At 44.5% G+C, this 20,248-nt stretch overlaps 1 long non-coding RNA gene across 1 annotated transcript in view; it reads right to left on the bottom strand.

The window, feature by feature from the left end:
* The window catches only part of LOC134505572 (uncharacterized), a 35,691-nt gene extending 17,596 nt beyond the window's left edge, over window positions 1-18,095 (bottom strand). The window contains exons 1-2 of the long non-coding RNA XR_010068737.1: window positions 17,982-18,095; window positions 5,240-5,380 (exon numbers count right to left, since the gene is read on the bottom strand). This is a non-coding gene — a long non-coding RNA (uncharacterized LOC134505572). The remainder of the gene's footprint in view (window positions 1-5,239; window positions 5,381-17,981) is intronic.
* Window positions 18,096-20,248: the final 2,153 nt, after the last annotated feature.

Genomic DNA, 20,248 nt, shown 5'->3' with positions numbered 1-20,248 from the left:
GGGAAGGCTCTCGGGTGGGGCTAGTCTCAACCTTCCCATGTTCCATCTCCGGAATGTGCTTTCTCTTATCTTGCTCCCTCCCTGGAATGTTCTCCCTCCTTCCTGAGAACCAGCAGCGTTACTGAGATCTACCACATCACCTTTGCAATGGACTCCATATTTTTCAACACCGTTAACAAGACTGAGGAACACTTTAAGCATCGTATTTCAGAAGGAAAGTCTGAGTATCTTCAAAATCGGTACATGGCAACTGAAACAGCAAAACAGTGGCTGATTTCCCACACAAGGAAGACAGGGTGACTTCAAAAGAACCACCACCGCCACCAAAAGAGGACCGATAATAAATTGGGTGGGGATGAGACCCACAGGGCTGCAAACTTTCTCCAAACTTGGAAAAGTTTGCTTCCTCATCTCCAGAGGCACTCAAAGACAGCCAACAAAGCGTTCGTTATTCCATCAAAACCAACCTATCAAAATTACATGGCTTTTAACACACTTTTTTTTAATGGACTTCAATTATTAACAGTGCTGACAGCTTTCACAATGAAAGAGCACCTCCGTGAGAGAGCAAGGGAGATGAATTTTTAATAACACTTGGGGGTAGGGGGAACAAGCAAGCAATGTAATGCAGATGAAGCATATGTGGCCTTCCCCAAGACCAAACCTTTCCCAGGTCCTTCAGCTGCTCATCCAACCTGATAAAGAATTGGCTCTAGTTGGAAAACTAGGCAATCAATTTTGAGTTACATGCAAAAAATCAATTTCCAGGGAACTGAAGCCAGCACGGTCATTGATGAGAATTCTGGGAATTGAAGTCCACATTCCCTGGAAGTTGCCAAGGTTGAGAAATACTGACTTAATGTCTGCTTCCCTCCAGAAACTAAAAGCGAGTTGAATTTGGTACAAACTTAATTAGTCTTGATTTCATTAAATCTCAGGTCTGCAATGTTGATTTCATTACATCTCAGGTCTGCAATGTCATCTGCTCACAGCACCCTTCTCCTCTCTCAACAAATGTCTTTTGTCAAGGCTCTTAATGAAGATCTACCATGGCATGTTAGACCTGTGCTTGTTAAAGGTTCTGCATTGGTGGGTCACACCAGTTTGCTTGAAAAGAAAATGGGGGCATCAGCTCAATGTATAAGCTAATGCCATCGTTCATACATTTAGGGGACACAGTGAGGCAGTTGATTGGTGGAGGGACACAGCAAATGTCAGCCCTTCAAGGTAGTCCAGATCAGGAAATCAATACTAATTAGGCTGACCATACGTCCTGTTTTGAACAGGACAGTCCCATTTTTTTAACATTTCCAGACTGTCCCGTTGTTTTAATATAAATGTCCATTTTGTCCCGTTTTCTTAAAAACCTTACTTAAAAATTTGAAAGGTCCCGCGAACCTGTCAGAAGGCAGTCTGACTTTGAGTGGAAGGAGGGGGAGCTCGGCAGAAACTGCGGGGAGAAAAGCCACAGAGCTCAACCCGGCGGAAAACCTAAAAAGGAAAAAACAAGATCAGCTGATAGGCGGTGATCAAAGGACGAGCCAATTGGCTCCTGCCTTGAAAGGGCAGGAAGAAAAGAATGTAAAAGCATGGCCAGAGGAGGAATGGCTTGTCGGGGACAACCATTCACTAGGCTCTCCAGCCCAGCCTTGCCTCTCACAAACAAAGGAATCTGACGATTCCCAGCCTGAGTAAACCGGAGAAGTTCCTGCCTGCCGATCCAGCCCGTCGCCCAGCCCTGCCCCATTTTGCCATCCCAACGGCCGGTTTTTGTCTCAAGGAAATATGGTCAGCCTAATACTAATATTACTTTTATTGCAAGGTTACAGTAACAGACTCTTGAAAGTCTGAAAGCACTTCCCCCCTCCCTGCCTTTACCTTCCAGAGAACTAGGGAGGGTCAATTCTGAGATGCTTTCTCCATCCCCATTCTTGCTTTGGACTCAGACTTCTCTTATCTGACCATTCTCTAGGCTGCAGCTCTTCCTTCTGTCTCTCAAGGTTATTCTCACAGCCCATTATAGCAAACTCTCTGTCTCAACCACACAGATATAAATTCAGGTGCAACAAACTGCCTCCCCATATACAGCTGAGTAATTTGATGGTTATGCATTTTCCTGACTTCAGAAGCAGCATGCTCCAAACACATGCCCGGTTAAACATTGTATAGCAAAATTCTAACTCTGTTCTCTGCAAACCCAGTGAAAGGAAGCATGCATAAACATTAAAAGAACTGTTTACAGGTTGTCTCTGTTTTAGATTCCCTTAAAAACACTCAACTGAATGGACCAAATATTTACTGGAGGTGCTAAAACAAACACACAACACATCTGTTACTGTTCACAATTTCACAGAAGCCAAGAACGGTCTTCAATAAACAGACTTCAAATGTGCATGGACTTTGAAATCTGACATCTTACGTGGGCTTTCTCGTTCAAGGTTTTGGAAGATAGGAATATTGGGGAGAACTTTATAAAATGGGTGAGATCAATTTACATTTTACAGAAAGCACAAAGATGGGTGGTGATAGAAATGTGAATAATAAATAAATAAATAATTTGTTAGTGGAAATCTAACAAAACCCTGTGAGATACAAAAAGGCACAAGACGGGGATGCCCGCTGTCTCCTTTCGTCTTTATTTTGGTTCTTGAAATACTGAATAGAGAAAAGATGAGAGGGTTGTGGGAGTAAAAACTAAAAAAGAAACTTATAAGTTAAGGGCTTTCAGAGATGAGCTGGTGTTGGTTTTGGAAGATCCTTTAAAGGCAATTGAAACATGAATGGGCAAATCAAAAGAATTTGGTGCGTCAGCTGCTTTCAAGATTAATAAGCAGAAGACAAAGATGTGAACAAAAATTGAGAAGATCAAATAGAATTGATGAATAAAACAGGTTTTAAGATTGAGAGGAAGGTAAAATATCCAGGTATCACTATGACAAATACGAACTGTATGTTATTTCAAAATAATTTTGGCTGTGCGATTGCCAAAAATTGGTGTGTGCATGCAGGTTTCTGTTATTTTGAGGCCAAGAAAGAACAGAAGAACTGTCGTGCAAACTTCAAGCAGATCTACTATAATAAGCAAATAAATTAAGAAGGGGAAAAGAAGGAACACAATTCCAACCTTATCCATATATGACATGACGGTTGCACATTTTTCTGCTATTTCTCTGCCCACTGTGATATTCTGGAAAATGTCTGATGTGCCCTGTGCTCTAGGATTTAAAAGGGAAAAAAAAATCTGATGTGGATGAAAATGCAGGTGCCAGAAAGGCAGAGAATTAGAGTCCAAAGGGATGTCCCCACCCACTTTTTAATTTTGGCCACACCTACAACCAGCCTTGGCCCCACCCAACTGAAAAAATGTGGCTTTCATCAACTCCAGCCCCACGTTAGAGGGAAGAGACAGGTGGAGATAGGGATTGGCTTCTTCATTTACTTATTCTCAAAAAGTAGTAACATATCACTTTTGTGCCCCAAAGGACTTTCCGAGAAATTGCGAAAAACCACCGCAAAACAAAAGCAGAACCCAGGCATTCCACCATGATGGTATTTTTAGGAGCCGTCTAACGTCAGACAAAGCCATCTATTCTTCTACTACATCAGTACAGCCAGAGCTAACTTTCCACCACCCCTTATGGAAAGAAGTTCTGCAATTTCACTGGGGGTCCTGCAAGGCAGGACAGCTGTAGAGCTGGGCACAGAAGAAGAGCTGTAGCGACCATCGAAAGATAACTTCACGATCTTTAGCCACATGGCTCCGAGACTCATGAGCATTCTTCAGCCACTCCCAGCAAAGTGACCTTTGTGTGTGCAGTTCCCGATCTTTTGATCAGCATCGGCTGCAACCCTCCAGCCATTCCCCGTATATTTAGACTTCCCTCCGTTTACCCAACAGCTGTCACCCGCAGTAAATTCTACAGTTGCTTAGTAACTAACAGGTAAGTGCTAGAAAAGCCAGCAACCTGTCTTTGCATGCTGCACGCTTAATGACCAAGGACAAAGAAGAGGTTTGCTGGCAGTGACGTTTTGGTGGGGGCCCTTTGCACATGCAAACACAGCTATTCTTGCTTGAACAGGTGTCTAAACAAACAGCCATGGGAAAGGGGCACTGGGAACACGGTAGACTTGCTAACCTGCTGGGGTGGGAAAAGCCAGGAGTTTTGTAGATGGAAGGAACTGGAGCTGGACGCCTTGGCTACGCTGAGCAAACGGCTCCCCCAGATTTGGCAAGGGTGTGGTAAGGAAAGCGGGGTTGGCTTGTGCAAGCTGAAACATCCGAGCCCGGCACATTTGGAAAGGCTGAAGCAAGGACTAGCAGCCAAAGGACTCTTAATCCAGGGCACACACACACACACCCAACTATGTCCTCTGACCAGATGTTGCAGAAAAGAATCCTCTCTAGAGACAGTGCAGATGTTCTGCAACAGCATCATCACCTTAATGACTAACATGGGGAACCCATCCAGCCATTCCTCTTTAAAGGAATGCAAATGCTTGAAGACCAAATAGATGAAGGGCCTTTGATCTGAACCAGCTGGAGAAGATCCTTTCCCCCACCCAGTTTCCAGGTGGTGGCTGGATCAGGCCATAAACCAAGCTAATCCAGCATTTGGGGTCACAAAGAAGCCCCAGGATGCATCCAGAAATGCTGCCCAACTCCCAACAAGCACTGACATTCAGAATTCAGCGCTAACCAGCACAAAGGTTTCCACGTTTTAGTGGCTGGCTTGTTAGATATTTTGCATCAGAGTGTTACGCGTGGTTCCAAGGCAGAGGCACAGAATCCTAAATGAATCAGGCTAAGACACCCAGCAATCTTCATCTAAAGTTCCATGTAAGCACTTCTCTTAACCCCCCATTTTGCTCCCCTAATTGGGAAGGGAGGTTTTCTTCTTTTCCTCTGCTATAACCTCAACTACAAACTCTGAAGCCCATGAAGAGGTATCGAAACAATGAGGACCCCAACTATGTTGATGCTGAGTAGGATTTCTCATCAATGCCATCATTAATCCATGCCAATTGATCAACCAAGCAACACATTTCAGCGGTTTAGAGAGATGCAGAGAACAGACTTCCTATTTTGACATGACCAAAAGTAGTAATAATAATAAAAAAACCCACCTAGGAAAGGTAGAAAGGTGTAAATAGCACAGAGTCCTCAAACCACAATATTGTATTTGTCTCCAAGAACACCAAGGAGGTCTGGAAGCAAACAAGTCAAAAATGGATGACTTACTGAAAAGCCGCAATGGTGATTTGCTCTCTTTAGGCTGACGACATTAGACCAAAAGGCTTGGATTTTCTCGTCTAAAAAAAAGATTTGCTCCAATATTTCCTGTGTCGCTGCAGGTTGTCTGCATGGCAACTCATTTCCAACCTGTAAAGGGACAGAAAAAGAAAGGCGTTAGTGGTGTTTTGCATTGTTTGGGAATAAATCTGGTTGTTGTTAGCCATCTTCTTTTTGAGGAAATGATGATGATGACAATGACAAGAAGAGGAAAAATAAGTTGTTGGATGACAATTCCCAGCGGCCTCCACCACTGTGGCTCAGAAGCATCTAAAACTCCCTAACCCCATCTCGGGGCAAAAAGTAGAAAAAGGAGTGGAGACCCATGAAAGGGCTGTAGGCTCTTATTTGATGAGGTCTCGTCCAGTGCCTTCCATTTGCTCATCAACACAGCATCTGCACAAAAAATCCAGACTCAAGCCTAGGGTTTCCTGAATTCCCAGTGTGGCTTATTCTGAATCCTTTAAATGCTATGCATGCTAAGATTTGTCTGAGCTGGAGAAGGCACCTCAGTGCTTTAAGAGGCACACAATCAAATGGACCGACAGGCTAAATGTTTGTGTGAGTTCTAGAAGTTTATCAGGATTGGGACGAGTTCTTTCAGCTGAGCAAGGGACCAGCCGTGCATGTCTTGGCATGGACTTCACAGTCTCGGGGCATGGGGTCATCATCTTGGCATTTGGGTAAGTGTCAACCTCAGGAAGAAGCTAACTTTAGCAGTGTCTGAATTGTCAGCCACACTTAGCCTTCTAGGCTGCTCTCCAATTGCTATTCCTGTTTCACATCATTTCTGGCTCTTGTCTCCGAACGCTCCAGTGCAAACCTTTGCACGTTTGATATTTATATTCGCTTGCCTGCCCCACCAGGATTGCAAGCCTGGGTTGTCAGTCCTCCTCCCCAGTGAAAGAAAACTACTACAGGTTTGCACACTGTGGCCTCTTTATTGTACCTCCAAACTGCAGCATGTGTTTAGGAAAGAATCAGAGAAGATTGTATATTTCTGAGACAAGCTGGAGGGAACATCTCCATGTTGCGATCATGGAAGCATTTTGTTGAAGGTGGCCATTCAAAAGCATAGAAAAACAGAGGGTGGAAAAACACAGGAAACCCCACTGACTTTCTCCCCCTAGCTACCTATTCTGACATCCAACACAGCCAGGATCTGACACCCGACAGCACCTATGTTTCCAACTCACCATCCCTTCCTCCAAACACTAACTTATCAAAAATGATAATTCAGATAAGAGCCAGACTAAGAGAGAGAAAAGACACCAATCATTTGTGGCCTGAGACACCAGTTACAGACCAGAAACAATTTTACTTTACAAGTGAACCATTGCACACATAATTTATACTTTGCCTAATTCAAGAGATACTCCAACACCTTGCAAAAGTCCTTCACAGTCTCTGTTTGAATGACCCTACCAAATTTTTATGAGCAACTCTAATGATGTGGATAGGATCTGGCTCTTTGCGATCTTCCCCCTTCAGGCTGGATCTGGGCCACTGAAAAGACTTATTTATTTGTTGACGCACCACTGGTTGTTCTATCTTCCCCCCCCCCTTCTGAATAAAGACTGAAATTCAAACCCCGGGATCTATTCAGACCTAATGAAACATTCAGAGGCAGACCGACAGCTTTCACAACAAGGAATAGAGTCCTTTTCATTTGTATCAGAAGTAAAGAAAAGGAGACAGGTAAGAATAGGCAAGGTGAAAAGATCTCCAATATCTTTGGTGCTGCCAAGATGAAATATTCTACCATTCGAAGTACTTGGATGCTTTCACAATATTCCATACTATGAGAGAACTTGTATATGCGGTTCGCCTGATATTGAGAATACTTCTCGCATCCTGTTTAATTGTCAACTATGTGCATCTATCAGACATAAATATCTATCTCCACTATTGGAAAGAAGAGCATACTGGGACCCACATTTTAGACTGTCTTATTTTCTCCAGGGTAATAATATATATATATTGTACACAGAACTGCTATGTTCATACTGAAGGCCAGGGCTTTAAGATCCCAATATATTGAACAAATGGGGGTACCTTGTAAAGGCAAATCTCTCACCTGATTACTGCCTCCTTGTACCATGGTCACATTTATATGTATTTTGTTTTATTACTGCATCCCCTTTTATTATTTTATTATTTATTTTTCACATTTCTATCATTGCCCATCTCCCCCAAGAGGAGATGCTTTGTTTATATTTTAATGTTATCTTAATTTTATCTTGCGGTATTGATAAGGTCAATTCGACTAATCTGAAATGAAAGGAAAGGAAAGGAAAGTATTCTTACTTCAGTCCAGGACTCCCAGTTGGATGTCACGGGGAGAAAGAGCACCCACTAATCTTTCTGGAATGCAGAGAGCATGTGATGGGCACACTCGTAAAATGGACAGTGGTGGGCCAGTCACAAAATATCCTTACAAAAAAAGGCAAACAAAGTACTGGAATTCAGCCACAACCAGCACTCTCCATTTTATTTTCTAAGAATAGCTCTGGCAGCTTTGCAGTTCCAGAATCATTCCTGGAAATACAAGCTAAGCTTGAGGCTGATGCAAAAAAAAGGTAGAGTGGGCACCAAGAAACATGTTGGTAGGTTCTGTGTGGTCTTCCAGAATGCAAAGAACACCATGTTGGAAGGAAGGAAGGAAGGAAGGAAGGAAGGAAGGAAGGAAGGAAGGAAGGGAGAGGAAGGCAGGAAGGCAGGAAGGAGAAAGGGAGAGAGGAAGGAAGGAAGGAAGGAAGGAAGGAAGGAAGGAAGGAAGGAAGGAAGGAAGGAAGGAAGGAAGGAAGGAAGGGAGAGGATGGAAGGAAGGGAGGAAGGCAGGAAGGAGAAAGGGAGAGAGGAAGGAAGGAAGGAAGGAAGGAAGGAAGGAAGGAAGGAAGGAAGGAAGGAAGGAAGGAAGGAAGGGTCATTTGAAAGCTATCAATCCAAGAAGCATTCCTAGAAATACTTTACTTGAGTAGAAAACCGACAGTGATATAAATCTTATAGGTTTCATTTTCTGAATTTTGCATAGCACAGTCAAATCACACCTTGATGACCCATACCCCCACCCTCCTATTTCAAGATCACAATCAAACTCTTACAATGGAGGGATTATAGTCTTCATGGCTTCTTACAGCACTACGTTTTGTAGGTGCACGCACGAGCACACACACACACACACACTGTTCTTAGCATGTCCTGGCAAAGGTGGGAAAGGTGAGCTGTTTGCCTTAGAGCTCCTGCCTGTCCCTACCCTGATTTTACAGTTTTGTTTCGGAGTCACTTTTTTGTAAAAAAAAAAAAAAGGGGGGGGGGAGTGTGTCAGCCGAGCACATTCCAAACGCTCTACATTGGAGGTGGAACCTTCAGGAGCATTTCCTTCTTGAATACGACAAAGCCAATCCAGACGTTCCAGAGCCAATCCCATTTCAGGGTTCTAGAGCTCATCCACAACACCATAAATGACTTCCTGTTTCAGATGATTATTTGGTGGTGGAGGGACTTCTGGACCACTCCTAGATTGGCTGAACTGGCACGGCCCAGAGAACGAACAGGTTGTTGCAAATCCTCCAGAACTTCCCATTTCTGGAGACATCATGGTTTACGCCTACCTGGAATCAAGCATTCTGCAAAGTGAATGCTTGATTCTAGGTAGCGCTATCTTTATTTCAAAGAGGGCTTTATGCTTAAGGCAGAACCAAGGAATTCTTAGGAAATAAAATCATAGTGGGCAACCCTGTCCCTGATTTATTTTTATTTACTTATTCTTTTATGTATCTATTGCATTTTTCCAGCACCCATCTCAACAATGACTCTGGGCAGTGGAAAAAAGGGTCTTTCTTATTTAGAAGAAAAAAGGCCAAATATAAGGATCTTAAAGGGCAGTAGCATCACAGCTTTGCCTGCTAATAAAAGGTTGTCCTATGCTTAGCCATGACCAAATTTCTTCTAATTTTCTGTAGACAAACAATTAATGGTTGCCTCTACTGGGAGTTTCTTCTTCCCGGATCCAATTATTTTTCCCATCTCCTTTCATTTTTTTAAGGTCGACAAAGGGGGATCTAGTCGTAATGGATTCAAGAGCTTAGAATACCTTAAAGGGATGGAGATAAGAGATTTTGGCCGACCAAAAAAGGCAAGAAAGAAAAAAGATACTCATTTGAATCAACTCAGCAAGCATCTTCACGGATGCCATAGCAACTCCGGAAAAAAACCAAACATGCAGGAAGAAAATGCATTAAGCTCTTACATGCCTGCTAGGGAATTAGAAGATTCCTAGAGTTTTTAAGATGGATGCAGCATTAATTTGTCAATAACAAGGAGGCAAGTTGCTGCACTTCTAATCAAATATGCCAAAAGTACAGTGGTGGTAATGGTGGTGGTGGAATAGTTCTTCTGGTTTCTTCTTGCTTTTCACCTTCAAGAGCAAAAGTTGCATGCTAGGTCTCTGCAACAGTTTGATGATTCAATTTGAAAAGCAACTCAATCAAGTCTCCTCACTGAAGGGTCATTTCAGACTGAATTGGAGACCTCCAAACAGATTCAAATACCACAGTGTCTATACCTATAAAGATCAGAACTGTGCAAGCCACGTCATTTCCTGTGACACTCTATGGAAGCAAAAGTTGGACTTTGAAGAAGCAAGATAGGAAGACTATTGACACTTCTGAACTTTGGTGTTAGAGAAGACTCCTGAGAATACCATGGGCAGCCAAGAAAAACAAATCGATGGATCATCGAACAAATCAACCCAGAGGTCTTGCTTGAGGCACAAATGACCAGGCTCAATTTATCCTAAAAAAAAGGTAAAGGTTTCCCTTGACATTAAGTCCAGTCGTGTCCGACTCTAGGGGGCAGTGCTCATCTCCGTTTCAAAGCCGAAGAGCCGGCGTTTGTCCGAAGACACTTCCATGGTCATGTGGAGACCCAGCTCTCTGGAGAAGGCTCTAATGCTGGGAAAGGTGGAAGGAAAGAGAAGAAGAGGGTGACCAGCAGCAAGATGGATGAACTCAATTACAGTGGTGATGGGGTCACCATTGGAAGTCCTGAAGGACCAGGTTAGGGACAGATTATCATGGAGAAAGTCTACCTGTGTGGTCACTAAGAGTCGACAGCAACTAGATGGCACATAATCAATCAATCAAATGGATTTGACAATTGATACCCTACTAATGCAATTAAAATATGTGGACTTCTGGGCAACTAGGATGTTTTTGTGCTAAACTGTTCCTGGAGGGGCTGAATCTAGGGCTTTCAGCCTGCACAGCAGCTTTGACTCTGCCCTAAGAGACTTTCTGAGATACATGGCAGACAAACCTGTTGTGCGTACCTGCCTAATTGTGCTCAGAGCATGCACTAATCTTAAAAATTGCATGTTTGGTCAAGAATTTACAAACAGGCATTGCTCCTTTATTTGAACCATAATTACTATAGTAATTGTTACAATGATTATTGTAGCTGCCCATATTAGGTAGAATAGCCCCTTTTCTATACAAGGAAGCACAATTACGTTACACTCAATTTGCAACAAGGGAAACTCCTTAGCAATGAGTGTAAAAAATCATTCTGGGAATTGCAATGCAGCAATTCAATGGGTTGCTTGAACTCCTGAAAGGGTGAAACCTGTGAAAGATCATGGAGAGGCTGGGAAAGTACTGGGAAGAATATCAGATGCAAACAGCCAACAGATGGGAGTCTGCTAATAGCTAAGTTCAGGAAGAGCAACTCAGCCCCACCTGCAAAAAAATCCCATTATGTTCAAAGAAAGTCCACCTTATTGAACTCACTCATATACGATTGTGCCTTTCTTCCAGGGACTGGACCAAACCAGGGCAGATTTAAAGCATTTCTAGGAAGCAGATGTCCATGCCATTCTGCGTATATCAAAGTCCACCACCCCATTTCCAAGCTATCCATGGAGATCTTTGGCTGGCTACAGTGAGGCAAAGATTGCTGACCCTTGATTCTTATAATTTCAGGAATGAGATGTCAAAAAGAAACATTCCTGGAGGTCTCAATTCTTAAGGAGTAAGAGGAGTGAATGGAAAATTTGGTTGACAACTAAGTGTTGAGCTTGCTCTCTCTTTTTGTGAGTGTTTGCAGAGCTCGGAGATGATCATTGGGCAGAGGGAAAATTCACTTTATCTTCAGCAAAAGCTAAGCCCAGGTTCAGGGCAAAGCAAAGCTTAGCAAAAGCTAACATTCCTTCTCTACAGGTAAACAGGCGCAGTTCATGCCTTTATATATAAACTGTTGGTTTCCTATCCACCTTCCACTCAGATCATGGCCTCAAGGTGGCTGGATCTGAGCCACCATCTCCAGCCAAAAGGATTTAATCGAGCAGCCTGGCCCACAGAAGGAATGGCAGCTCACCGCAGGCTTCTCCTGGCCTTCCAGCGAAGCTGCAGTCCATCACTTTATGAACTGCAGGTGAATAAAATGATCACCTGGCTCATAAGCAACCTTTCTGTAATGCCAATTCCTCTTCATTTCATTTCACATTAAAAAAAACAACAACCAAAAGGTTTTGCCCCCAGAAAGCATTAAAAAGTTAGTTGTCCTTCCCAACTAGGGAGAAATTCATCTTCTGGAAGCTATCCAAGATCCCTTTTTCTCCTTCAGGAGTCACAAAAGAGCAGCAGCAAATTGTTAGCTGTTTGATTCCTTAGTTCTGTATTTTAGATACTTGATGCCAGTTCTACTTTGTTCCAAGCTAATGCTCTTTTCAAAGCTTCTGATCTGCATCTCTGCTTTGAGTTTCTTATGAAAAGCTGGTCCCATTTTTTTTTTCCTTTAAAGAGATCACATTGTCAAGTCCTAGCTCCAATGCTTAGTTCTGAATTAGAAGGTCTTGGAGGACCAAACATTTTCTCAGCTTTAAGAGTTCCTCTCCCTGGGAAGCCCACGACTCTTCTGTACATTGATTCAAACGTTCCATAAAATTGGATCTGGAGAGAGTGGTCTCCATTCAGTGGGGGCTATTACGAAAAAGGCCCACCCCACATACTTTTTGTGGGAACAGCAGGGGTGGGACTTTTTTTCTTCTGGATTTGGTAGAAGGAAGTAAATGGGATTCTCTTTTCTTTTTTTAATCTCTGTTAGGCCTACTGTAGGCTTATGCTACATAAAGTAAAGTCTTTGTGTTAAGCTTGACTCCTGATAACTTCATGGATGCATATAGTTTCCTTGGCAACAGGACAGCCCAAGGTTCTGCAGATCAAGAGGGCCCTGCTGTGCCAAAATGGGGATTTCAGGCCTGAGATTCTTTACCCCCAACTTAAATTTTCAGCTTTCCCACAGAGGTCATTCACACATTCACTCAGCCACCTTCCCTGATGGGCAATCGAGCAAGCAATGACTGTACATGCATGTTTGAATAAGTCCTAAATGCCTCTCTTAGGGCTGTGGTAGGGGCAATTCTATTAAGATGCCCACATACTTATTTATTAAGAGGGCTGGCTGGCTCAGGGTTATTTGTCTGGAGCTGCCTTTCGAAGGTGGATCTTTTATCCCCGTTGCTACTTAGCCTTTATTTTAGCCTCTCTTATCGATTTCAGCACTTCACTTCTGTGGGCACTTGATGCAGTTACAAAAACGTTAAGATGAATAGATTTTAACAACCGCAACAACAACAACAAGCCGTCCAAAGCTATTCGGAACAAGTCTCCTTTTCCAAAACGGGGGGAAAATACCAGTTCCCAGATTAATTCACACCTACCACATGTTGAAAGAAAGAGGTCCCACTTCCAGGTAAGTCAATATTCCAAATGGGGCATCACGCAAGCAAAAATTGTTTACTGGTGATTTCCAAGGTCAGCTTTGTAAACTGGTGGCCTGAAGGAGAGTCCAAATGGCATCTCTCTTCCTCTACTATTGGCCTTAAATAGCAAGGCAACAGTGGGGAAGATGAGCTTCTGTGTCCAGATGCAAATGACACGATTAAGCAGATGTGTGAGAGCTAGTAATCACACGGTCAAAAGGAAACAGCCTAATACAAGATCTGTCTGTTACTAAAACAAGAGACAGATTTAAATTAGACCTCTAGACCGCCTGCCCAAAGGAGAAAAGCATGGAGCCCCTTTGACCACTCAGTTAGGCAAAACATGTACAGCAATCCAGACCTGGATTTCTCTATAAATAGGGATCGCATTTGAGACCCAGCAATGTCACAAATTATTATTATTTTGTGGTGGGTTCACAGATCTTCTACAATAAGCTTACCCATCTGAGCTTTTCAATTCATTCATGATTTTTTTCTGCACTGCTGACCAAGCAACAGCTTTCAACACAGTACTGTTCATTACTTTGTGGAACTTAGCTCAACCTTGCGGGAAGATTTTGCTAATGTCCAATGGAACAGTGCCTCTACCCCTATGGTGCCTGCCAAGCGGAGGACTTCACTGCCCCACCTATGATGAAATGAGGGAGAAAACATTGATAATAAACTTAAGGGGTTGAATGCTGAACGACTGAACTATTTTCTTGAGGATGTGATTCCAGCTGTTAGCATCCAGCTCACTATCTTTACCACGTTTGCTTTCAAACTTCAAAAGAAATGTCAAGCTCTTAACTGTAGCATTGGTTCCATCTGAATTCTCTTGGGTGTTTCTTTTTTCAATTACGATTAAAATGTCTGTTCCCTTCTGCACTGTGCCATGTTGTTACGACTTATGGTCACATTGGATTGGATATCTAAGGACTGCAGACTAGCAGAATGCCTAATCAAGTCAAAGCCACATGAATATTTCAACACCAGCACATGCCAACCCCAAACTATCCCATTCTACCTTTCTCAGAACAGTTCTCCCCTTACTGGAAGCATTATGATATTCAAATGTTTGTTCTATCGGCCAAACAGAGGGTATTTTTCATGGTCAAGACAGCAAGAGGAAGGTTGAAACAGTATCAGAACACGTCCAGGAAGACCAGAACAGGACAGCTGTTCTGAGGTTGGGATATTTCAAGATTGGCACATTTTTCCCTCAAAATGTCTAGTTGTTTTGGCATGTATCATGCATGAACATATTCTATCCATCCCATCCTCCCTTCCCTTCCCTTCCCTTCCCTTCCCTTCCCTTCCCTTCCCTCCATCCTATCTATCTATCTATCTATCTATCTATCTATCTATCTATCTATCTATCAGTGAAAGAAGACTTCAAATTATGAGCAGGGTCCACAAGCTCGTCTTCTGAGGCCCTCCCAATCTTAGCCCAATAATTACTTTTATCTTGTAAGAACATCATTTCTTTCAACTTTCTCTCTTTCCCCCAAATGTTACCATTGAAGTGTCATGTTAAGATGACCGAAGACAAAACCAGCTAAGTGCATGGAGAATAACTGTGCAGATTTTATTAACAACGTATTTCAGCTGAACTGATTTCACTTCTCTCCTGGCTTCATCATCCCTTAGCCCTTGTGCCACCCACATTTGGAGGACAACTCTCAGCATGTCACTCAAAGGGCAGCCTTGGATAATGACTACACTTGGAAGGCCTTTGCACAAAGCAACCAGGCCCTCAGCACAAGGAATCCAGCTCTTGCAAGGTATTAAATAAAATCTCGGAAAGACGATCATTTCAACATGCATTTGTACATCACATGTATGTCAAGGGCTTGGCTCTGACTCCCAGATATTTGCATGCTGCTCAGTGCCAACATGCAAAAATTAAAGACATCAGGCAGGCTTCTACCTCATCAGTCCTTGCAACACACACAGAACTAGTGACTCGCTTAAAAAGATCAACATAAAGGTTTCAACACTCAAACTGCCAGCGGTAGAGAGCCATCCCACGGGCCACAGATGTTTGAAAGGTCCAGAGGGTGGCTTGGGAAAGTCAAGGGTTTGGGATCGTGGGATTCATAAAGAAACACTTATATTCATTTTGCTGCCTTGCAGGCTTCCTAAAGTCCCAGCAAGAAGACTTGGCATCAAGGCACAGAGAAGAAGCACAAATAGGCATCATCAGTTGTAGCTGTCTGGAAGACAGGTTTTTAAAAAGAGTCCCCAACCAATTAATACAGTTCCCCAAAGGTGCCAAACTGCGCATCTTCACTATCACAACATAAAGCATTCAGACACCTCTATGTCACTGGTTTGCACTCTCTCATGTCCTCGTCCTTGCTTTTCCTGGCTGTTGGCATTCCCTAAGGTAAAGGTAAAGGTAAAGGTTTCCCTTGACGTTAAGTCCAGTCGTGTCCGACTCTAGGGGGCGGTGCTCATCTCTGTTTCAAAGCCAAAGAGCCGGCGTTTGTCCGTAGACACTTCCTCTGTGGTTACCTGCCCGCTGAAGTGGTACCTATTAATCGACTCACATTTGCATGTTTTCGAACTGCTAGGTTGGCAGGAGATGGGACCAGCAACGGGAGCTCACCCCGTCACGCAGCTTCGAATTGCTGACCTTCTGATTGGCAAGCTCAGCAGCTCAGCAGTTTAACCAGCAGCACCACCGCATCCCTGCTGGTTTCCCTTACTGCCCAAATGCAGGCTTCTAGGAGCAGAGACCTTCACTTTTCTCCTTCCTTCCTTCTTTCCTTCCTTCCTTCCTTCCTTCCTTCCTTCCTTCCTTCCTCCCCCTCCCTCCCTCCTGCCTTCCTGCCTTCTTTCTATTCATGTGGATCTCAACAGCTGAAATTCTACATTGTGTACTTTCTGGAACTTCCTTCTTGAATAAGCACACCCTATATTATTAGTATCATTCTTCTCCCCCCCCCCCCCCAACCCACCTTCCCTGTCTTTCTCCAGAAGTTCAAGCCAGTGAGCCTGGCACTCCTTCCCTAAAGTCAGAATAACGATCTGTGAGATGGTTTGGGATAAGAAAAGGTAACTTGCCCCAGGTGGTTTAATGAGGTTCCATGGCTGACAGTGAAATTGGCCCTGTGTCTCCAAAGTCAACAACAACACTAATAACAACAGTGATGATGATGATGATATTGCACTAGGTGGAACTGTGTCCTTGTCAGCACTTTTCAGTCTAGATCAGCATTTCTCAACCTTGGCAACTTTAAGATATGTGGACTTCAACTCCCAGAATTCCCCAGGCACCCCTCCCATCTTAAAGTTGCCAAGGCTGAGAAACATTGGTCTAGATGGAAGAATAAGGAAAGGAGATTAATACATAACACAATAAAATATCCAGATGGACAGGCAGGTGCTGGCCAATCAACCAGACATCGTGGTAGTGGACAAGGACCAGAAGACAGTGGTGGTGATGGATGTAGTGGTGCCAGGTGACAGCAACATCAGGAGGAAGGGGGATGAGAAGCTGGAGAAGGACCAGGACCTGAAGGAGGAACTAGAGAAGATGCGGAATGTGAAGGCCAAAGTGGTCCCAGCAGTGGTAAGGGCACTTGGGGCTGAGACTCCTAAGCTGGGAGAGGGGCTCCAGCAGATCCCAGGAGCAACATCAGACCTCTCTATCCAGAAGAACACAATGCTAGGAACAGCTGAGATCCTGCGCAGAACCCTCAAACTCCCAGGCCTCTGGAGGAGGACCCAAGGTTGCCGATGACACACACCACCCATAGGGGTGAGAAGGGAATTTTATATATATATATATATATATATATATATATATATATATATATATATATATGTATGTATGTATGTATGTACACATACACAAACACACACACATTCAGAAGCTCCCCAAAGGAAATTTCCATACTAGTAGAAGCACCCCATTCCCGAACAAGCTTGCAAAACCCCAGCGATGGATAACTTTGGAATGCAGAAGAGTTTCAGATGGCAACCTTCCTCAAACAAGGGTTGCCCCCGCTCCCAATCGGAGCAGAGGTGATTTGCACCTTTGCAAATGCAGAGAGATTGGTGGAAACCCCAGGGCTAATTTCCATCAAATTATCTCGCCTTTCAGAGAGAGGCATCATGACAGCAAGTTCTTCAATGCTCAGGGGCTGACTGGAAAAGCGATTAATACTGTGAAACCCAACGAGGAAGGAAGTGGAACTGGGGAGTGGGGGTGGGGGGACCAGAAATACGTTGGCCAGTAGGATGACAAAGTTTCCCCTCCGTGCAGACGTTCAGACAGGGACAGCAAAGCACCGCCAAACAAGAGCTTTCAAGGAGAAGCCAAGATTTTGCCTGGGAGATGACACAGGATTTTTCTTTCCTCCTTTTTAAAAAAATACGCACACACGTTCTCCTCCTAATAATGCATTAACATCACAGAGAGGACAGTGGCGGCGGCGGGGCGGGGGGCGGGGAGCAGGGACGGGAAAGAGAAAATTGCAAAAAATGTTGCCACTGACCAGGAAGACAGAAGGAAAGAGAAGAGAATAATCTAGCAAAAGGATTTAATCCTGTGCAGATCTTGTGCTCCCAGCCTCGGAGACGGGCCATTCCTTCCAGCCAGCCAAGCATTATGCGCCCCCTTCCTTCTAGGAAGCTTCTGAAGGACATCAAAGCCCACCCCCACCCCCGTCACATTCCAGCAGAATAATAAAAGTTTGGCTGCTATTGGGACTGCCTCTCCCGCAGTGGGGTGGCTGATCAGCCCAGAGAGGGGTTGGTGGGGGGGAGAGAAAATTAAAAAAGAGGGAGGGAGCGAGGGAGGCAGAGCCAGGCCAAGGGTGGGTCACCCTCTAAGCCAGTTAAGCAGATAAAGCTATTTTTAGGAAGAAGGAGCAGGATGGGAACAGGCTGTCAGCAAAACAAAACCACCCAGAGCCTTACCTTCAGAATGCAGCTGTTCCCAGAAAGAGGGGGCTGCCGCCAGGAGCCGAGAAAAGCAGAAAATAACCAATCAGCAAATAAAATAAGACCTCCGTCTGGGCTGAGCCTGGCTGCCGGTCCTGGGACGAGAGGAGGAGGAGGACGAGGGCGAGGAAGGAGAGCCGGCAGCCCCCGCGTGCCTGTGAGCTGTCCAAAGGCTCTTGGGGCCGTGTGCGGGGAGGCAGGGAGCGCGCATCATTGGCCATGCAGCAGCTGCCACAGCCTATGGAACAGCAGCACTTTGGCGCGCGTGTGCCGTGCACAGAGCCCACACGCACACGCACACACCCAGGGACACACATCAAGATGGCTTTCCTTTCCTTGGCTAATTCCACTCCCACCAAGCCTCGGCCCCAAGGCCCAGCGCCGGGGGAGACCGGTGGAAGGATGGAGCAGCAGGCCTGCTGCAGGGCTCTACTGCGGGGAAATTAAAAAAAGAAAGAAAGGTGGGGGGAAGGTGGGCCAGGAGGCTAGGGAAGGGCTAGTTGTATGAGAGTTCAGCTCTCCTCCCTGCCAGGACAGGTTCAGCAGGTCGGGGCCAAAGCTATCAGGAATCCTAGCTGTAATGAAAGGCTGCAAGGGTTCCTCTCTGTCCCTAAGGGTGCAGATTTCCACAGGCATAAATGTTCATTTTAAAACCTTGCCAGCTCCGGGGATGCCTCTGCATGTCCACCCCTGAAGGGTATTACCCAGGGGTTAGTTGAATGTCCCAACCGAGGGGTCCTCCTCTGCCCCCCCCCACCCCTTCCGAGAAAAGATGACTGCAGTCAACTTGCATTCCCAATTTGCAACTTCTGGCTGGGTGATCAGGCAGCTGCCTAGCAACTGGAAGGAGGAGGATGGGAGGAGAGACCTCTTTATTGAGCTAAATAAAAACGAACTCCTGAATCAAACCTTTCAGCCCTTCGGGAAAGAAAAAATAATAATAATAGCGGGAACACTGCCGTATCAGCCAAAGCGGGATCTGATATGCTGGGGTTGGGAAAGGCGAGATGAATGGGAGATGAGCAGCTTTAAAAGAAAAAATAATATTTTAGCTCTTTTCTCGAATTCGTGCCAAGGCTATTTTTAAGAGGTATATACAGTATATATAAATGTCAGAGCCTAAGTCCTTATTTCCAGCAAATGGCTTTATTGCGGCCAAGGTGCTCGCCCGCCTGCGTTCTTCAACGTAGGAGGCAACAGAAGGTAGTTTTCAAAGCCTACTGCCCAGTGTACCTTGCTTGTCCATAAAATGGATGCAGATGTTCCAGCAGATAGGAGAGACATCTGTCTCTGCAGTTGCAGGAGTTTCTTCTGGGACTGCTTCATCAGCTGTTCCATATTTCTTGGCTGTGGCTCTACCAGATCTTCCTGTAAGGCCAGAACATTCCCTTCAATAGGAAACTGACTCCTGCTATTGTTAAACTACTTATATACTGAGTCAGACTGTTCATCTACGTGACACATTAAGAGTCAGCTCTAATTAGAACTTGGAGGGGAGACACTTAAAAATATCACCAAGATAGCCCACATCACGTGACCCTGGGATGCTGCAACCATCATCAATACATGCTGTTTCTCAAGCACCTGAATTTTGATCATGTGACTGCAGGGACGCTGCGATGGTTGTAAGTAAAGGACCAGTCCTAAGTCACTTTTTCCAGTGCCGCAGTAATTTCGTACGGTCACTAAATGAATGGTCGTAAGTCGAAAACTGCCTGTATTGCCTTTTCTCTTTTTTTTCATGCCAGGTTGACACAGCTTCAGGAAAAGCTCTGAGCAGCACCAACTCAGGTCTTTCCTTTTCTAAGAAGGCCCATAGGGGAATTCTGGGAGTTGAAGTCCACCCATCTTCAAGTGGCCAAGGTTGAGAAACACTGCTAGAGGTTGTGGCTTTGATTTGCTTCCCCTGTCTTAATTTTATAACTCAACATGAATTTTCCTTTCTGGGTTGTCACTGAGCTGTTAAGGGCTGAATGTTACATTCAGTTTCAATTTAGGAGGGGGCTTCTCACAATTATTTTCCCCAGTCTTCTGGAATGGTGAGCTACCTCATGCTACTGACTTAGACTTCATGGACAAAACCTGGCAGCGTTACAGAAGTGGATCTTCTAGCAGGCTTCTTTGATTTCCCAGTTCAACAGACAGCTCTCCCACATCCATGCCTTGGTGACTTCCCTTCCAAATCTTAAACAGGCCCAAAATAAAACAAACTTTTTAGGAGCTCTGGAAGCTGAACAGCAAGC

The sequence above is a fragment of the Candoia aspera genome, chromosome 15 (assembly GCF_035149785.1).
Source record: "Candoia aspera isolate rCanAsp1 chromosome 15, rCanAsp1.hap2, whole genome shotgun sequence".
NCBI lineage: Eukaryota > Metazoa > Chordata > Lepidosauria > Squamata > Boidae > Candoia > Candoia aspera.
This window is presented reverse-complemented; position numbering and strand designations above follow the sequence as displayed.